Here is a 19,433-nt window from a genome sequence, read left to right on the forward strand (position 1 = left end):
GGCTTTCCAGGTGGCATTAGTGGTAAAGAACCACCCGCCAACAATGTGGATTCAATCCCTGGGTCAGGAAGATCCCTTGGAGGAAGGCATGGCAACCCACTCCAGTGTTCTTGCCTGAAGAATCCCACGGACAGAGGAGCCTGGTGGGCTACGGTCCATAGGGTTGCAAAGAAGCAGACATGGCTGAAGCATACACAGAGTGGGGCGTGGAGGGGCGTGGAGGGGCGTGGAGGGGGGGGGAGGCTGGAGATAAATAGAGAAGAGGAGGGAAGAGTTCAAAGACAGGGAACCGTATGAACAATAAGTGAGAGACAAAAGCAGATGTGAAATCAAACAAATCCAAGAAGACTGCATTACTGGAGCATAAGGCAGGAAGTATGGGGGAAGAGTAAAAACTAAACTCGGAAAAGGAACAGGATCAAGATCACTGAAGACCCTGACTATGTTGAGACTGGATATTATCCCACAAGAAGACCAAAATAAGATGACCAGCTCTGTGTACTATAAACATCACTCTGCACCACAGAATATAAAAGCATAGGTTAAAAACAAAAAAAAAAGTTATAGGAATATGCAGTTTCAAATTGAAATCCGACTCATTTTTCAGTGTGACCCTAGGCAAGTCATCTCTCGGGGCCATAGATTCCAAACTAAAATGGAGGCACTCCCTACCTTCAAGGATTATTAAAAGAAAAAGGTGGTGAAAGAATATAAATGTAAAGTATACTGTGAAGTTACACAGTTCAGTTTTTAGTACAGTGTAAGCACTCAAAACATGGCCCGGAAGAAATATTTGCTAGAAGAAATGGAATATGAAGAGATGGGAAATAGCCAGTTAAAAAAAAAACAAAGACCAGATTTGAGAATTCTCAGGAGGTAAAGGGCCAGCAGGGTAGTGTTCTTCAAGCCCCAGTGAAAGAGTAAAAGACATGTGAGACTTCTCTTCCAGGTTTCCCTAACAGGGCCTAAGGTGCTGCCGTCACCTCCCCCTCGGACACCAGCCTGACTGGAGACCAGATGCTACAACACAGCCTGGCTTTTACTATCAGCACTGCTATCATGGAGAGGGAACTCTCAGACGTCAGACAGACTGGAGCAAATTATTTACTTTTCCCTCATTTGGGGTAATGACACCTACACTTCAAGTACTAGAAGCATTCATGCAGTATGCAACCCAGCAACATGATAAGGACTCAGTAACTTAACACAAACAAATCCTATGCAGATGTGCAGCTTCTTTTACAGTGTTGCTCATGAAAACACTACAGCCTTCTTTCAGCTCCAGCCCACCTGAGACTGTACAATACACATCAGTGTGCTGGTTCTCATACAGGCAACCAATGGTCCATTTAGGGAGAGCCTATTTTTATTTCCAAAATGTGCTGTCTGGTCTCCAAACAAATAAAACTGGTTTCAGAGAGCTCAACTCTGGAAACAGCAGCTGGGATGCTGTAGTTTTACCCAAAAGTTAAGCAAAAAAAACTTGGCCCCAAGCCCAGAAAACAGGCATTCCTCCTAGACAAAACTGGATAAACCAAGTCCACAAACAATGAGTGGATACAATAGTAGGGAAGGAAAGACATGGAGACAGCCAGAATAAACCACAGCAAAAGGCCAACTCATAGCTCAAGAAGGGAACCAAGGAAGACTCTAGAATGTACAGTTCTGGAGCAGGCAGGTGAGGCAAAACTTACCAGACACCAAAGTGACTAAATGAAAAGTTGTCTGAACCACAGACTTTCTCCCTGGTACACCAAAGATAAGTTTTATGTTAGCAGGACAAACTAAAGAATCTGTTCATATTTAAGATTCAAGACCCCTTATGAGAGGTTAGGCAGCTGGAGACACACAAACTGGGGAAGGAAGACTACCATTGGAAACAAAATTCAAACACATTAAATACAAAAGAGTAACAGTTTCTACTTCAACAAGCTAATTTACTGATGCTCCAACTGTTTTACAGATTTGGTTTCTTATAAGAACTGTATTGATTGTACATGTCACAAGGTATTACTTGCTACTTTCACTTATGGAATATGAAGAGAAATGAATCTTCAAAGGAGAAAAACTTGCTAAAATGCCCTTGACATGGAACTGTTCATTAAGATGCTGCCACAGCACATGGTTTTGATAACAATAACAAAAAAAAAAGTTTATAAACAATCTGAAACATCTACTGCAGTCATTAGAAGAAGGACAAGTCTAACAGGGGCAGCTGACAGATGAGATCAGGTCACAAGTCTCTGACAGAGGAATCTGCACTGAGAGCGCGGGTCAATTGGCGAATTCTAGCTTGCCCTCACCAGAGCTTGCAAGACAGTCCTGGTGAAGCTCATGAGCAAACCTATCAATACATCAACACGTGGCTCTGCCAAAGATCTTCCGACCTAGCAGAGGAAATGTCTTTCTGAGAACATAAAATAGTACAGCACAGCAAATTTCAGAGGCAGATTTTCTAGACCATCTTAACAACATAATGTTGTATAAAAAGTGGGAAAAAATTAATAAACGTTTAGATCCCAGTTTTAAAAACAGAATTACACATTTGCAAGTATATATATGCATAGAAGAAAAAAAAAAAGACAAGAAGGAAAAGCACCAAAAGGTTATTAAACATTTTTATCTCTGGGTGACAGTTTTACCAAAAAGGTACTATTTTCTTCTTTATTCTTATGACTTTATAACTGTAAGACCAGCATCTTTGTACATGTATTCTCTTTCTACAAAGTCATCAGTGAGTAAGTCCTGTTTGGCCTCACTCTCAGCAGCACTGTATTTTCAGGCTGTGACTGCTCCTATCGGTAGTCACATCCAGTGACCAACATAGTAAGCCCTCACACTGTCAACCACAGTTCAGCAGCTATCTACCACAGAGATCCCATCTTAGCTAGGGTTCACATGAGGGCCTAAAGCAGCATGTGAAAAAGATCATCCATAGTTAGAATCATCCTTGAAAGGCCTTTTCGATTGTCCACAAAAATACTGTATGAATAGTCTTCTGTATGTATTTCCAGAGAAAGTGAAAGTGTTAGTTGCTTAGTCATGTCTGACTCTGTGCGACCCCATGGACTGTAGTCCACCAGGCTCCTCTGTCCATGGGATTCTCCAGGCAAGAATCCTGGAGACGGTAGCCATTCCCTTCTCCAGGGGATCTTCCTCACCCAGGGATCAAACCCGGGTCTCCTCCACTGCAGGCAGATTATATACCATATGGCCACCAGGGAAGTCTATTTCTATAGATGTATACACCAAAAATATTTCCAAAAGAGTATAATATTCAGAAATTAACCCTTCATGTATTTCGCTGCCTGAACCAGTTCACCAATTCTGCGTCGGTGCTCAATTCTCCCTCCCTGCCACCCTACTACTGAATACTTCCAACTCAGCAATACACCACCTAAACAGTGATCAAGAACTCTTTACATTGATAGGTTCTGTCAATCATTTTAACTGTAACAACACTGACTGCATCCACTGCCTTTGGGTACTCACTCACTGAGTAAAATGGTGAGTATAAATCATTCCATTATTTAAACCATTATTCGTTATTTTCTCTTGGTCTTCCTTTTGTAAGTGTATGACTGAATCTAAGCAAGGTAAAACGTTAGACATAATTCCATTACATTAATTAGAGCACCTCTGTACTGGGAGTGCAAAAAGGGAATCCTAAGTGTTGTTGGCTTAGCAGTAGCAGCAAGTGTTGTTGGGCTTAGTGTCAGCCTACTTAATTAAGGTAAGACAGGTAGGAGTACATTTTTAAGTGCCTAATGAATGACAGAGATCCCAAATATACCAGAGTTCAGAGAAGAAAGCAACACATTGAGGTTCAGATGCTGTTAGAAGGTTTCCTGGAGGAAGCAGACCTTGAGACAACCCCAGAAGCAAGGCTGACTTAGATAAGTGAGGAGGGGAGAAGACATTCCATACAGGAATCATGACTTGGATCTGAGAAGTGCTGAAAAGGCAGAAAATATTTCTAAGTTTTCTGGAAAAGGAGATAAAATGACTCATCATTAAGCATTTACTACTGGCCAGTACTGACAGGTACTGAAGCTCCAGAGATGAGAGAACCTGGTCACAGAGTGATGACTGGAGCCCTCAGGAATCGTCCAGTCAGTTGACACAGACATGTAACACTCACCATGAGCGTGAAAGAAAGTGAAAGTGTCACTCAGTCGTGTCTGACTCTTTGCAGCCCCACGGGCTGCAGTCCACCAGGCTCCTCTGTCCATGGGATTCTCCAGGCAAGAATATTGTGGCTTGTCGTTGCCTTCTCCAGGGGATCTTCCTGACCCAGGGATCGAACCGGGTCTCCTGCACTGCATGTGGATTCTTTACTGTCTGAGACACCAGGGAAGCCAAAGTACAATGTATGACCAAAGTTTTTCTCCCAACAACTGATGACTAGATAGATAAAATGCATACAGCATATCCATAGAGTGGAATATTATCAAGCAATAAAAGGGAATGAAGTACTAACATAGGCAAACTTTGAAAACACTATGCTAAGTGAAACAAACCAGTCACAGAAGGCCACACATTGTATGAGCCCATGTATCTGAAATGCCTAGAACAGGCAAAACCATTGAAACAGAAAATAGATCAGCTGTTACCAGGGGACAGGGAGAAGGGAGAAGAGGGAGTGACTGCTTAATGAGTACAAGTTTCTTTCTGTAGAAAAGAAATGTTCTGGAATTATACAGTAGTGATAGGTGCATAATCTTGTGATGTAACAAAAATCACTGAATTAAACACTTAAAAATGGTGGAAATTTACAGTATGTGAATTATATTAAGGAAGAAGGAAGGAAAGGAGGGCGCAAGGGGGGGAGGAGGAAGGGAGGAAGGAAGGAGGGGGCGAGGAGGCAGGAAGGAAGGAGGGAAGGAGGGAGGAAAAGGCTCTATAGGGCAGAGAAGGAAATGATTTTGCTGAGAAAGGGTGGTGAAGACTTCCCAGAGGAGGCAACAGATCTGAATATCAAAGGACAAACAGAGCTTTCCTTAAGAAGACTGATGAAGTCGTTCAGAGAGAGGGAACGACACATGCAAGAGTACAGTTCTGCAGGACTAGCAGTAGGGGAGCTCGTGAGGAAACTGCAAGAAATGAGAAGTAGGCCAGATCTTGATCCAGCAGTGTCCTGAGGACCTTGTTTAGTCTGAACCTTGTCCTATATAAGGATTGGCAAATATGTGGCACTTGGCACCACTTTGCTGTCTGCACCTCTGGCAGACATAACTATTATGCCATTGAGCCCTTCTCTGTTGCTCAGAAGTGGACTCAGTATCTATCTCCATGCAATTCTCCCTACAGTCCGTGTGTCCCCAGTGGGAGCCCCATTAAAGGATCTCAAGCAGGGAAGTGTCATTTGAATTCCCAATTTAAAAAGAACACTGGTAGCTATGTGGAGGCAAGGAGATTAAGTAGGAAACGGTTACAATAATCTGGACAAAAGGTGATGAGACCCTGAACTAACGTAGTGGCAAAATGAAAGGAGAAGGGATGGGAGAAGGGGAGGGTGGGATGTTTCGAAAGAACAGCATGTATATTATCTGTGGTGAAACAGACCACCAGCCCAGGTGGGAGGCATGAGTCAAGTGCTCGGGCCTGTTGGGCTGGGAAGATCCAGAGGAATCGGGTGGAGAGGGAGGTGGGATGGGAGACCGGGATGGGGAATTCGTGTAACTCTATGGCTGATTCATATCAATGTATGACAAAACCCACTGAAAAATAAAAATTAAAAAAAAAAAAGAAAGGAGAAGGGAATATTAGAGACTAAGGAGGCAAAACCAGTAAGACTACAGCAGCCAAGTGGAGCCCCGTGGGGGCGGCCTTGCTCACCACGATCTCCTAGCATTCATCACGGTACTCGATAGACACGGGAAGGACTCCACAGATTGCGATCAAATGAGTGTTTTTTCCTACATTCTCTCACTGAATCTTCACAATACCATGAAAAAAGCAATGTTATTCCCACTTTCCAGATAAGGAATCTAAGTTTTACAGAGGTTAAGTGACCTGCCCCAAATATACCCAGCTAGAGAGTAGTTGTTGTTGTTGAGTCGTTAAGTCATGTCAGTTCTTTGTGACCTCATGGACTGCAGCACGACAGGTTCTTCTGTCAGTCACCATCTCCCAGAATTTGCTCAAATTCATGTCCATTGAGTCTGTGATACTATCGAGAGAGTGGGAGAGTGCAGTTCCAACCTAGACTTCTAACTCCAAGCTCTGGTCCTTGATCCAGGGTTCCAGCTCAAACGATGGAGCAGCTAACAGTGTTAATGGTGAAATGTCAGAAACAGCCGGAAAATGGGCTGGGGTCACAGATACAGATTTGGGTGTTCCTGTCACATTCAGGTAGCTGAGGCCTCCAATTTGGATGATACTCAGGGAGTGCATGAAGTGGGGGAAAGCAAGTCAAGGATAGGTCAAACCATGAGGGAATGTTGAAAAGGAGTCTGCACAGTGAGTCAGAGAGACAGGGAAAGAACCAGTCCAGGAGGATGCTATCAGGAAAGACATCAGCAAGGTGGGCATGGTCAAGATTAAAATCTACAGAATGTCAGAGCCGTTAGATGGAGGGGGACCACAGAGAAACATGAGATGTAGGGGGAGCATTCCAAAAAGGGGGTGAAGGCTGCCTGGTTTTTCTAAAACCACAAGGGCAACAGAATCTGGGGAGTTTGTTAAAAATACACAGACCCCCAATAGCACTGATCTTGTGAGAGTGACAATCTCATTGAGCCTCTATTTTCTCATCTGTAAACTGGAAACAACAGTACTGGCTTCGTAGTATTACACTGAGGACTTTATATGCTTGAAAAGAGGTCCCACAGTTGACTGTGACACAGCTTGAAAACTGGTTTTTAGGAAACCTCCTCTACAGGAAAAACAGATTTTTACCTGGAGAGAGATGGGTGACAGGCAACCCTTTCAGAAGGACTATACAAAAATGAGAGAAGGAAGGAAGGAAGGTCAGTCATTATAATCCAGGACTAGACCTGGAGGGCCTGGGTGAAGAAGAAAGAAACCGGAAAGGATGAAACAGAGATAAGGCATTACTAGGGACAATTCACAGGAAGGAAAGGGAAAAATTACGTGTGACTCTGAGGCTTGAAGTCTGGCATACCCTTCACCAAAATCAGAAAGAACAATAGAGGGATAGCTGGTTTGGGTGGTTGGGGAGAAATGAACAAAAAAAACCATGCAAGACATTTGAAAAGTGCTAGAAAATAAACATAAAACATATAAGGGCCAACTGGCAGTAAACGTGCTTCGGACAAAAGAACAGTACACCAGTTCAGAATACATCACATCTCCGGGATGAGATGGCTTGGGTCAGAGTCCCAGCACTGCCACTTTCTATCTAAGGGATGCTAAAGAAGCTACTTAATTTCTCTAGATCTAGGTGCCTTTATCTATAAAATGAGAAGAATAACAGTACATGTGTAAGATTTTTTTAAAGTGAAAAAATACACTAATAAGCACACTGCCCAGCATATGGTACATTAGCTTCCAATCAATGCTGATGACTACCTTTAGCTACTCCATGATAGCATGCAGTATGCAGGCTTCCGCAGTGGCTCCAGTGGTAAAGAACCCATCCACCAAGGCAGGGGATGTGGGTTTGATCCCTGGGTCAGGAAGACCCCCTGAGAAGGAAATAGCAACCCACTCCCACATGGGAAATCCCATGGACAGAGGACCCCAGTGGCCATAGAGTCACAAAGAGTCGGACACAATTTAGCGACTAAAGACCATGACAACAACAATGTAGTGTGACCAGCTGTACTTTGGAGAAGCTAAATTGTATTACCCAAAAGTTGGAGAATCTTTCCAACTCTGAGAGAGGACAGGAAAACAGGATTCTTTGACTTCCAAGATTGGAATTAACTGCAATAACTACTAGTACAAAGAATCGTGCCAAGACACTGTAGGATGCAAAATTACAGTGTGTAAATGTGGTACCTATACTCAAGGAGATTACACAAGAAAGCAAGAAAAACTTGTACACACGAATACCTGAAGTACCCAGCATACTGTGAAATGTCACTGAGGCGCTGTCAGTCATGCGAGCTGAAAGAGGGAGAACTCACCTCCAATGCAGATGAAGCTGGTACCTGAACTTAGTAGAAAGATGGTCAGAAATTTAACTGGCCACAACATAAGTAGAGGAAACAACTTAAATAGGACAGCCAAAGGAAACAATGTGAATACAGATACAAAGCTGAACAGGGCTCAAGGTATGTTCCAGGAAGAGGCAGAAGTCAGGATTAACTGAAGAACTAGCCACAAGATATCTGGCCCCATGTTGGGGACAAATGCAAGGGAAAAGTCATAGGATAAAGCATGGATTTCCTGAGAGAGGCCAGGCGGAAAAAGCCAGAAACTTGTTTGGGGAGCAGAATGATGCATGTGGTCCCACATATGCTGAGCAAGACATTTCTGAAAGCACCTTCTCACAGCGGATGATAAAGCTGCACAGGACTTCAGACTCTAAGCCAGCCCTACCATCCTGACTGAGGACACCAAGATCAAGAGAGGTGACTAAACTGCCCAAGTTGTGGGGCGAGTGGCAACGCTGAGGGCAGCTCTGTCGGGCAGACTCCGTCCAGGGCACTGAACATTCACCCACGTGACCGGAAAGACATGTCCAAAAGTCAGGAGGAAATGTGCGTTTGTTGCTTGGTAAAGAAACCGGGGTTACACAACTGAGTCACCTGGACAGCCTGAAGTGGTGGGAGTGGAAGAGCTAGATTTCTGAGGGTCAGACCACAGAGGGAATAGAAGAGGAAAACCAACAAACCTGGGTTAGGATGAAAATAAAAACAAACACAAACAAATGGGACCTAACTGAACTTAAAAGCTTTTGCACAGCAAAGAAAACATAAACAAGACAGAAAGACAGCCCTGAGACTGGCAGAAAATATTTGCAAATGAAGCAACTGACAAGGGATTAATCTCCAAAATACATAAACAGCTCATAGAGCTTAATTTAAAAAAAACAAACCACCCAATCAAAAAATGGGCAGAAGACCTAAACAGTCATTTCTCCAAAGACATAGAGATGGCCAATAAACACGAGGAAACACGCTCCATATCACTAATTATTAGAGAAACCAAATTGGAACTACAATGAGATATCACCTCACAGCAAGCAAAATGGCCCTCAGCAAAAAATCTACAAACAATAAATGCTGGAGAGGAGGTGGAGAAGAGAGAACACTTCTGCACTGTTGGTGGGAAGCTAAACTGATACAGCCATTGTGGAGAACAGCATAGAGGTTCCTTAAAAAGCTGAAAACAGAACTACCATATGACCCAGCAATCCCACTACTGGGCACATATCCGGACAAAACTATAATTCAAAAAAGATACATGCACCCCAATGTTCCCTACAGTACTATTTACAGTAGCCCGGTCACAGAAGCAACCTAAGTGTCCATCAGCAGAGGAATGGATAAAGATGTGGTGTATATATATATATATATATACACACACACACATGGGATTATTATTCAGCCATAAAAAGGAACAAACTTGTGCCATCTGTAGAGATGTGGGCGGATGGACCTAGAGACTGTCACACAGAATGAAATAATCAGAGAGAGAAAAATATCATATAACATTGATTATATGTGGAGTCTAGAAAAGTGATACATATGAAACTTATTTCCAAAGCCAAAACAGAGACACAAATGTAGAGAAGGCACACACAGCTACAAGCAGGGAGGGGGTGATGGGATGAACCGGGAGATGGGATAGAAATACATACACTACTGTGTATAACATAGCTACTAATGAGAGCCTACTGCACTGCACAGGGAACGCTACTCAGGGCTCTCTGGTGACCTAAATGGGGAGGAAATTCAAAAACAGGAGATAAACGTTTATGGATGGCTGGTTCACTTTGCAGTACAGCAGAAACTAATACAATATTGTAAAGCAACTATACTCCAATAAAAACTTGAAAAAACAAATTGTCCAAGTTAAATAGCCAGTATCAGAACTAGGATTAAATATCAAGTCCTCTTTATTAAGGATAGAAAATGGCAAGGTGGACTTCCCTCGTCGTCCTGTGGCTAAGAATCTGCCGGCCAATGCAGAGACACAGGTTTGATTCCTGGTCTGGGAAGGTCCCACATGTTTCAGAGCAACTAAACCCAGACACCACAACTACTGAAGCCTGGGCACCTCGAGCCCGGGAGCTGCAGCTCCTGAAGCCTGGGCACCTAGAGTCCAGGTTCTGCAAGAAGACAAGCCACCTCAGTAAGTCTGTGCACTGCAGAGAAGAGCAGCCCCCGCTTTGCCACAACCAGAGAAAGTCCACATGCAGTAAAGTCCACATGAAGACCCAGCACAGCTGAAAAGAAAAGTAAGAAATAATTAAAAAAAAAAAAAGAAAATGGCAAGGTGATGATGTTTAAGAAATACAATGTTCTCAACAGAGATATGCATTCATGTCATGACAAAGCCTGAGATTAGCTTTGATATATGCCAACATCAGAAAAAAAAAAGTGGGAAAGACAATTGAAAGAAAAAATTGGGGAAATATTAATCATGACTGAAAATGAGTGATGGCTACATGGGATTCGTTATACTAGACTCCCTGCTGCTGTGTATGTTTCAAATTTTCCATAATAAAAAGTTCACTTACACACAGCTTCCCTCCCTGCAAAGGGAAATCAGTCAAAATAAAGAACAACAAACATCAAGGAAAAAAATCTTTGTCTGGGCAACAAGGAATTCACTCAGAGTTGGTATTCAGGAGAAAAACAGGACCAGAAGCCAGATCGCAAAGGATTAAGAGGTATAGCTAAAGTAAGAAGTGAGGAAATGGCTCTGAAACTGCATCTTAAACAGATCGCCAATCCAGGTTGGAAGCATGAGACAAGTGCTCGGGGCTGGTGCACTGGGTTGACCCAGAGGGATGGGATGGGGAGGGAGGTGGGAGGGGGGATCAGGATGGGGAACACACGTAAATCCATGGCTGATTCATGTCAATGTATGGCAAAAACCACTACAATATTGTAAAGTAATTAGCCTCCAACTAATAAAAAATAAATGAAAAAACAAAAAAACAAAAAACTGCATCTTAGATAGAATGCCCAAGGATAAGGAGAGGGCTAGGATAGCATGAAAGGCCAAACTACTTTGGTTCTACCTTGTGGTAGGTGAAAACAAACAGGGGAAAGAGCGGGGACAGGAAGACACTAGGAAGAAGACAAGTGAGCAATGAATTAACTAACCAGTCAATCTACACATGAAACAAAAACATGAAAAGATGCTCATCCTCCTGCAATAAGGAAATATAAATAAAAGCGCGTTATCTAGGATTCAACTGTCAAAGCTTAAAATTGTTTATAATGCTCCCTGTTAGAGGAGAAAGATAAACTGATATAATCTTTCAAAAGTTATGTGATAATATCTAGTAAAATCATAAACAATCATAAGTTTTGACTTGTTAGGAATTTTTCCAGTTGCAGGAATTTATCCCAGGAAGTACACAGAGCACAGAAAAATGTACACAGTGCACACGAAGAGGTATAGGAAGATGTACTTCAAGGATGTTACTTCAAAGAGTAAGAAAAAAATGGCTATCACCAGGGGACTAGGAAAACTGATAAAAATATATAATACTATAAACTATTAAAAGATACAACAGATATGTGTCAGACACAAAGGAAAATGCACAAGAAAAAATGCATTAAATGAATAAGCAAACTATAAAAAAGGAGGTATATTGTGATTCCATTTCTGTAAAAAAGGAATTATTTTATGTCACACATTTACAGAAGCACAAATACGTCCATATCAGCATATGGTGGTCGTATCCGACTCTTGTAACCCCATGGACTGTAGCCTGCCAGGCTCCTCTGTTCATGGGATTCTCTAGGCAAGAATACTGGAGTGGGTTGCTATTTCCTTCTCCAGGGGATCTTCCTGGAGATATCAGCATATACACAGTGGAAAAAAGTGTGGATAAACAGAAACCAAATTAATGAGAGTAGTTAACACTGAGATATGGGATTAAGGGTTCCTTTCCTTATTTAAAAATACCTAAATTTTAACTGTACCCATATATTTACCTGCATAATCAGAGAAAAAGTTTAGCATTTGAAAGGAAAGGGGGAACAAAAATCAGAGGGCCGTAAGGTGAGGTCACAGGTCAAGGAGGGAGACAGAGAGCAGGTCTAGGGCCTGAGGGAACGAGCCTTGGGACCCGTGCAGGCTGCCGCTGCGGGAACCAGACCTGTGAACGCAGAGGACAGCACCTGCAGGGGCAGAGACAGCGCAGGTCAGTGAGGCCGCGGGAGCTGCTGACAAGCAACGCAGCCCAGAAACGCTGGGCAGCCGAGGGGCCGCCAGAGAAGCCAGCGGAGAGAATTCAGGGCTGGCAACTGGCAGAGCAGGCGGAGTGCAAAGGTTCAGGCATGTTCTCAGATCTGGGCAGGGCAGCACGGAAACTGTGGACCACGGCAAGCCAGCATCCACAGTAAGGTGGGAGGCGGGTGAAACAGCAGAGAGGAGAAAGCCGGAGAGGCAGGGGAGGGGAGCAGAGACGGTGGGATGGGAGGGCACTAAGCTCAATCCGGAATTACACCTAAAGGACTCTTCTCCAAACTTTCATTCTTCTTCCAGTTTCTACACATCGTCCCGTTAGCAGGAAGATCCCGATTTGATTCACTGGGTCTCAAGTGCAAAACCATCTCCGCCTGGTTCTGGGTGTTTCTCATAACCCCTAAAGGATCTGTGAGGAAGGCAGGAGCTCCTTCTGGGCTCCCCCTCTCCCCCAGCACCCAGCTCTTCCAGAGTCACTAGGCTCTGTTAACAGAGCAGAGGCTCCACGCCCTGGGTGGACTGTGTATCCTCTACTGGCCAGAAGTCTGGAGTAAGCGGGGACTGTCAACCCTAACTGAAGCCCTAACAGTATCCCCTGAGCATGATAAGAAGGGCCCTAAGCTTAGAAAACCTGCCAAGAAGCTCCAGCTTTTCTTCTTACTGGCTTTGTGCACTAGAAAGCAAGCCACTTCAGCTCTCTGTGTTTTATAAACTACAACACCATACATATATAAGCTGCTGCTGCTGCTAAGTCACTTCAGTCGTGTCTGACTCAGTGCGACCCCATAGACAGCAGCCCACCAGGCTCCGCCGTCCCTGGGATTCTCCAGGCAAGAACACTGGAGTGGGCTGCCATTTCCTTCTCCAATGCATGAAAGTGAAAAGTGAAAGTGAAGTCGCTCAGTCGTGTCCAACTTGTAGTGACCCCATGGACTGCAGTCTACCAGGCTCCTCCATCCATGGGATTTTCCAGGCAAGAGTACTGGAGTGCGGTGCCATTGCCTTCTCCAACATACACAAGCTATATGATATTTATCATAGTAAAGGAAACATTTTTCAATTCTACCTATTTACCACTTTCATCAATGGTGCTATAAAACCATAAAAGGGTGCGAGTACCTTCAATGTGCCTATTTGGATGAAATTGTTCATAGTGTTATTGCTTTTCACCCATAACAATTTTCTTCTCAAGATTTCAACACTGCTCACGAATTTCTTCAATTTAACAGTTGCTTGCCACATTTAAAGTGCCTTATGCTTTGTCTCAGCTTTCCTTTTTATCTCATGTCAATTTTTATCTTTAATCTAACTACAGTTACTTGTCATGCTTTCCTTTTCTGTAGTCTGTTATGTCACCTACATGAAAGAATAACTGCATTACGTAGGCTTCCTTACACCTGGCCAGTGGGATTCCTATGTGGTCTGATCAACCACGGAAATTAAAGTAATTTAGATAGTATATTCTCAAGTTATTTTACCACTAAGAAGAGCCAAGAGGGTGACTAAATGAATTGGCACAATTCCATTACTTCCAGGTTAGTAATTCAGAACAACAGAGCTTCCTAACAAAGAACTAATATATCAGTTTCAGTGTTAGTACAGTGGTAGGCTGAACAAAAAACTGCAACAGCTAATTTCATAATCACTGAGTTCAAATTCTTCAGTAAAATTTGGGCAAACGATGTTATATGCTGAATATGACGATACTGAGCTCAGCTGGATCTTCAAAAAGTCTGTCAGCTGACAAAAGTCACAACATCCTGCTGTTACATCCATCACTCACTCCCAGCCTGGAAAGAGTTGTATGGAGACCTTGTAGCCCAAACTAACTAGTCACTGCTCTTCCCACGTGAGGACAAAGTGCTCATAGTAGTAAATGGCCAATGGAAGATCTGGATAAAGAACTATCACATTCTCTTCCAAGGGAAACTTTTGGCAAGACCCAAAGAGAGAAGGTGATAGCTCCCCAGCATCAAAATCATTAACGTTCAGAATAAGCAACACATTTTCAAAGCAAAATAAAGCACTGCTTTTAGCAACCTGGAAATACAAAGGCAACAGCACTGCTTTAGCCAGGATCAGGTGCACCCATGAAACTGGAACTCTCATCACATCACCAGCTTCACAAGGAATAACTTCATGACTCTTCACATGCAGAGGTCATTCATTCGCTCACTGAACATTTACTGAGTAGCTACTTCCGTAACAGGAATGGTTAGGTACTGGGATGTAAAGTCAAACAAAACCAGGTCTTGCCCGCCAGGTAGTCCACAATGTAGGCACAGAAAATACACAAAAATACCCAAAGTTAAGAGTACACCGGTTATGAAAGGAGCTTTCACAGATTGTAATGGCCACACAAAGGAAAAGCATCCACGTTAATCTGGAAAGAATCAAGGAAGGGCTTTAGGTGATGGTGGGGCCTGCATTCCTAGTAAATTTAAGCCTAAGGGTCAAACAAGCACTAGAATGGGAGGGAAAATTAGTAAGAGGAATAGCCTGAGAATCCTGGGACCTTCAAGGAGCTCACTATGACTGGAACCTAAAGTGACAGAGGAATTGTGGAAGAAGATGGATTGCAGAGTAAGACACCAAAGAGGCCAGGGCACCAAGGTTCTTGCAAGATGTTGAAGTAGAGACATACCAGGATCTACATATCCGTGTATTTCGAGGCCAGAGGTATATTATTTACTTTTAACTGGAGTTAAAGGCTCTGAATGGAGGGGGATTTGATAAAGAAAGACTGGAAGATATTTAGGGCCAGTTATTTTGAATCATTTCTGTCTGGCTCATTCTTATTTTTCTCTCAACTTTTTTTTTTTCTCCTTTCACAGGGAAAAAATAAAACTGGACAATTCTATAACAAAGCCTGTGAACCTTCTGTTCATCAAAAACATTTCTGAACAGAGTGCTAGATTCTATCAAACTAGCCCAAATTGGACAAATTTCTCCAGCATCTAGACCCTTCCAGGCAAAAAGACCAAAGTCAGGTATCTGATGCCAACGGAAGAAAGCTAGAGAAATACCCTGGATCAGGGACCACACAGAACATGTTGCTGCTTAGCATATCCCAGCACTTTGTCACTGGGAATGCCCACAGTTCCCAAAACAAGGACATGCCAAACCGTTACCTCCAGGCTTCTCCATACAAACTGCCAGGAAAAAAACCTACCAGTGCCAGGAATGACCTTGGACTTTATAGTGTGGACTCAACAATTCTCTCACCTGATCAGGGTGCCAACAGGTGTAGACAGAAGATTGCCTTCCTCACTACACAAGGAAACTGAACCTCGCAACCATGTATAGCGCCCAGCCACTCTCCCGGGACCAATACTACTGAGAAGAGTATCCCGTACATGAGGACAGATACTAACCTACCACAGCAAGCACTGCCCACCCATGAAGCACTAGGCCCTCATCTCCAGTCCTCATTAAAGCCTGCAAAGGTTATTTTATTTTATTCAGCCCCATTTCACAGACTGAAAAAAAAAAAAAAAAAAAAAACCAAGGCACAAAGAGGTTAAAGCTTACCCAGGTCAAAAAGCAAGCAAGGGGTACAGACGGAATGACTCCAAAGACCATGCTCTTTCCATCGTCTTAGACACCTCAGAATTTTTCCAAAGAAATTAAACACTCTAAGTCTTCTTTCCAAGAGTCTCTGAGGTGATCCATCTAACTAAGAGTCAATCAAAAACATTTTTCAGCAGTTTACCTCCAAAGCAACAAATAAAACAGTTCTTATTTGATTTGATCAAGTGACTATTCCAGATGGAAAGTGAGACATATTTCAAAGAATTTATTATCCACATGCCTTGATTTTAAATCTCTTCTTTTATTTTTGGCCAAAATACATATGCAGCAAGACAGAGAAGAGAGCAAAGGACAGACTTTCATTTAACTAGATCAGAATGGAGATTAACAATTACAGCAAAAAAGCTTTCAAACATAATTGATGAAGTAAAAATTAAGAGGCAAGGAATAGCAAATAGGCTGAGCCTTACCTCAATTTTATTCCTCCTGTTTTAGGAGACAGCACTCCCACCATCAGCAGGCGCTCCCAGTCTATATACAGTGAACCAGACAAAGGCAATAAGCAACACCTTCATACTCTCAAAACCACAGTGGGAAGGAAAGTGTGATGGCTTCCTAAGGAACCTAGGCACACATACAGTATTTGTAAATCACAGCCCATCAAGATACACACAGCAACAAAATGTTTACCTGGTGGTTTGTCTACAGGCATACTTCAGGTTAACAGGTGTATATAAATAAAATAATCTAAAACAATCCCATACCATTGTGAACTTCTCCCATGGAAATATACAAAGATAATCAATTGTCAGTAGTCAGAATCAGTACTTCATAAAAACTGTACTCAATGCTTTTACAGATTAAAAGCTTGAATGCGTGAATCATTTCTTCCTTCACAGACCTATAACCTCTTCTAAAATATGAGCTACTGTTATTAAAACGAGAATAACATCACCATGGTGGAGGTGCCCAACACAGGGCCTGGCATAATTCAATAGATATTTGTTTATGGAAGAACGAGTTACTTACAAGAGAAAACGGAAAAAAGAGAAAAAGAATAGTTCAAGGGAAATACATGATTTTTTAAACATTAAGGGAAAAAAAATCCTCAGAACCACCAGCAAACTACAAATAGAATTACCTCACATCTCATATGAAAATTTATACTCTAATATACTCCAAAGAGGCAATACAACTCCTAACACTAAACAAACTCTGAAAGTACAATGACTCTGACACTTTTTTTTTTTCCACACAAGGTTTGACATCTCACCTACAGACAACACACCAACTTTTGAGAATATTCCATAGAGAACTCTGGTGCATGGAATAGATGCAGGCCTCAGCTACTTAGAATTTGCATATTGCCTTTCAATGAAACACTTGAGACACAGTGTACAGACCAGACAGACAACACTTCTAGTGAAGATAATGTCCTGGGAGAGTTGAAATAACAGTCACTAAGATTGAGCAGATTTAATGTAATGACTTCATGGCAGTAGGAGAAAATGAAGTTTCATGGATTTAGGGATAAAATGAACTTTCGACAAACTGTTAAGAGTTTTCACATCCCTTTCTAGAGTTGCACATTTTAAACAATGACACACAAGTCAGTGAAAAGAGGCTCTTAACTTAGATTTAGAAAAAGTGAAGTGAAAATCCCTAAAATTTACATATATTATGCTGTTTGTCTATCATCATAAACAACAGCCACAGTGTTGAAAAGAAAGCATGAGTCACAATTCAAAAACAAAGAAGGAAAAAAAAAATCAACAGAGGAATGCTTTGGGTCCAAATACCACAAAGAAATTTTTTACTTAAAACACGGTTAATGACAGCTACCATTCTGACTCGCAATAAAAAGGAATGGTCCACACTTCTATTCAGAACAAACGCAATTCAGCCCCCAGACGCCCCCTTCCAGCCCCATCTATCTCACTGCCCAGCCACCAACATACTCAGTCACATCCACTAGCAAGTGGCAGGAATTCTAATAGATCTGAGTCACCCCTCCCCCGCAGAAAGAGGTCATTCTCTATCAGGAAGCCCACTCTGCAAAGGTCCCTTGTTTATCTCACAGGCTGCCACCACCACTGCCCACAAAAAGCCAATTCTCCAACCTCAGCAGCCTACCAACCCTCCTCTATACTCTCCAGTTCACAACTCCGGCTTCACCCTAAGGCCAAGGTAGCCAACACGACTCACTGTGACACTCTTGTGACAAGTTCCCTATCTGAGAATCACTCAACTTTGGGATGCTGGGCCCTGGAGAATCCATCTCTTCGCTCAACTCCCCTGTGCCCAGCTGAGCTCCTTGCCTTTCCAGGAACTAATCACGGTTACCTCAGGGAAGCTAAATACTCAATACCCTTTTCTCCTCAGCCAAATCCCGGCCTGCCAAGTTCACGGACCTGAGCGGGTGGGGAGGAGAGCAGGGAGAGACGCATCTCGATTCGCCTTACGGACCAGGAAGGCACGCTGAGGCCCCCTAGAATTCCAAACGCACCCTCCCCCCAACCCACCCGCTGTGACCAGCCTCCAGGCCGTCTGCATCAGACGCTAAGAGCGCACGCCGCTACAGTTAAGTCTCCGTGTCCCTACGACTCCCTTTCCCGGGTACAAAAGTCCTAAATACCAAGCCAATAAGGCCCCAGGTGGAGGCCAAGACCCCCGCCAAGCCTCCGGCCACCGGAGTTTCTCAGGTGGGATCCAGCGCCCCAAGGCCTGGGCCACCAGGACCGGCTTGCTGCCCGAGGCCGCTGAGCGCCAGGGGCCCGGGCCGCCTCTCCACTCGGCCCCCATTGTTGCGGGTCCTGGCGGCCCGAGCAGGGAGTCGGGGGGCCGGCAACCGCACTCACCTCCCGCGCCGCGGCTCGGGGCCGCGCCGGGCCGGGTAGGGCCGAGGGGCCGAGCGCTCCGCTGCGCCCGCCTTGGCAGTGCCTGAGGCAGTGGCAGCGGGGATGGAGGGAGGCAGCCGGCCAGGCCCGGGCGCCGCGGGCTGGCTCCGGCTAAGCGTCGGTCTTCTCCGGCGGCGGCGCTCTCAGCCTCCGCTGGCGGTCCGCGCCAGAAAGCTTCCCCCCTCCCGGCCCGCGCGCCCGGCCGCCCGGACGGGAACACGCGCCGCGGACAGGAAAGTTCCGCTGAGAGCCTGTCGGAGGCCGCTGTTCCTCGCGCCGGATGGATTGCGACTCCTTCCTCTACAGAGCCATCTATGCTAACTTTTTCAGGAGTGAATGAAGCACGGGAATCCCAGACCGGAAACCTGAGAATGATTTTAGTGGTGGGTCCAACAGAATGAGTTTGCACCTCGCTAGCCATCAGAGAGGCACGTTGGAAAGTCAGTGATTCTAGTGATTCTCGGTTCCTCCTCATTCCTCGCTTAGGGATAACCTTGGAGGTTTGTTAGGACTATATGAAATGTTACAAGTGCCTGGCGAGGAGATGTGCGACTCAACATTGGGTCTCGGTCATTGCTGACGCTGCCAATGATGATTGTTACTATTGCTATCGCCTCCTACAGAGCTTGGGCGCAGATCTCAAGGACTCTTGAAATTGATGTGCTC

General features: G+C 43.9%; 1 protein-coding gene across 1 annotated transcript in view; it reads right to left on the bottom strand.

The window, feature by feature from the left end:
- The window catches only part of RAD54L2 (RAD54 like 2), an 84,288-nt gene extending 65,369 nt beyond the window's left edge, over nt 1–18,919 (bottom strand). The window contains exon 1 of the mRNA XM_065933593.1: nt 18,729–18,919. The gene's annotated coding sequence lies outside the window, so the exon portion shown is untranslated. The remainder of the gene's footprint in view (nt 1–18,728) is intronic.
- Between the last annotated feature and the right edge of the window lie 514 nt (nt 18,920–19,433).

This window comes from Muntiacus reevesi, chromosome 4 (assembly GCF_963930625.1).
Source record: "Muntiacus reevesi chromosome 4, mMunRee1.1, whole genome shotgun sequence".
In the NCBI taxonomy this organism is placed as follows: Eukaryota; Metazoa; Chordata; class Mammalia; order Artiodactyla; family Cervidae; genus Muntiacus; species Muntiacus reevesi.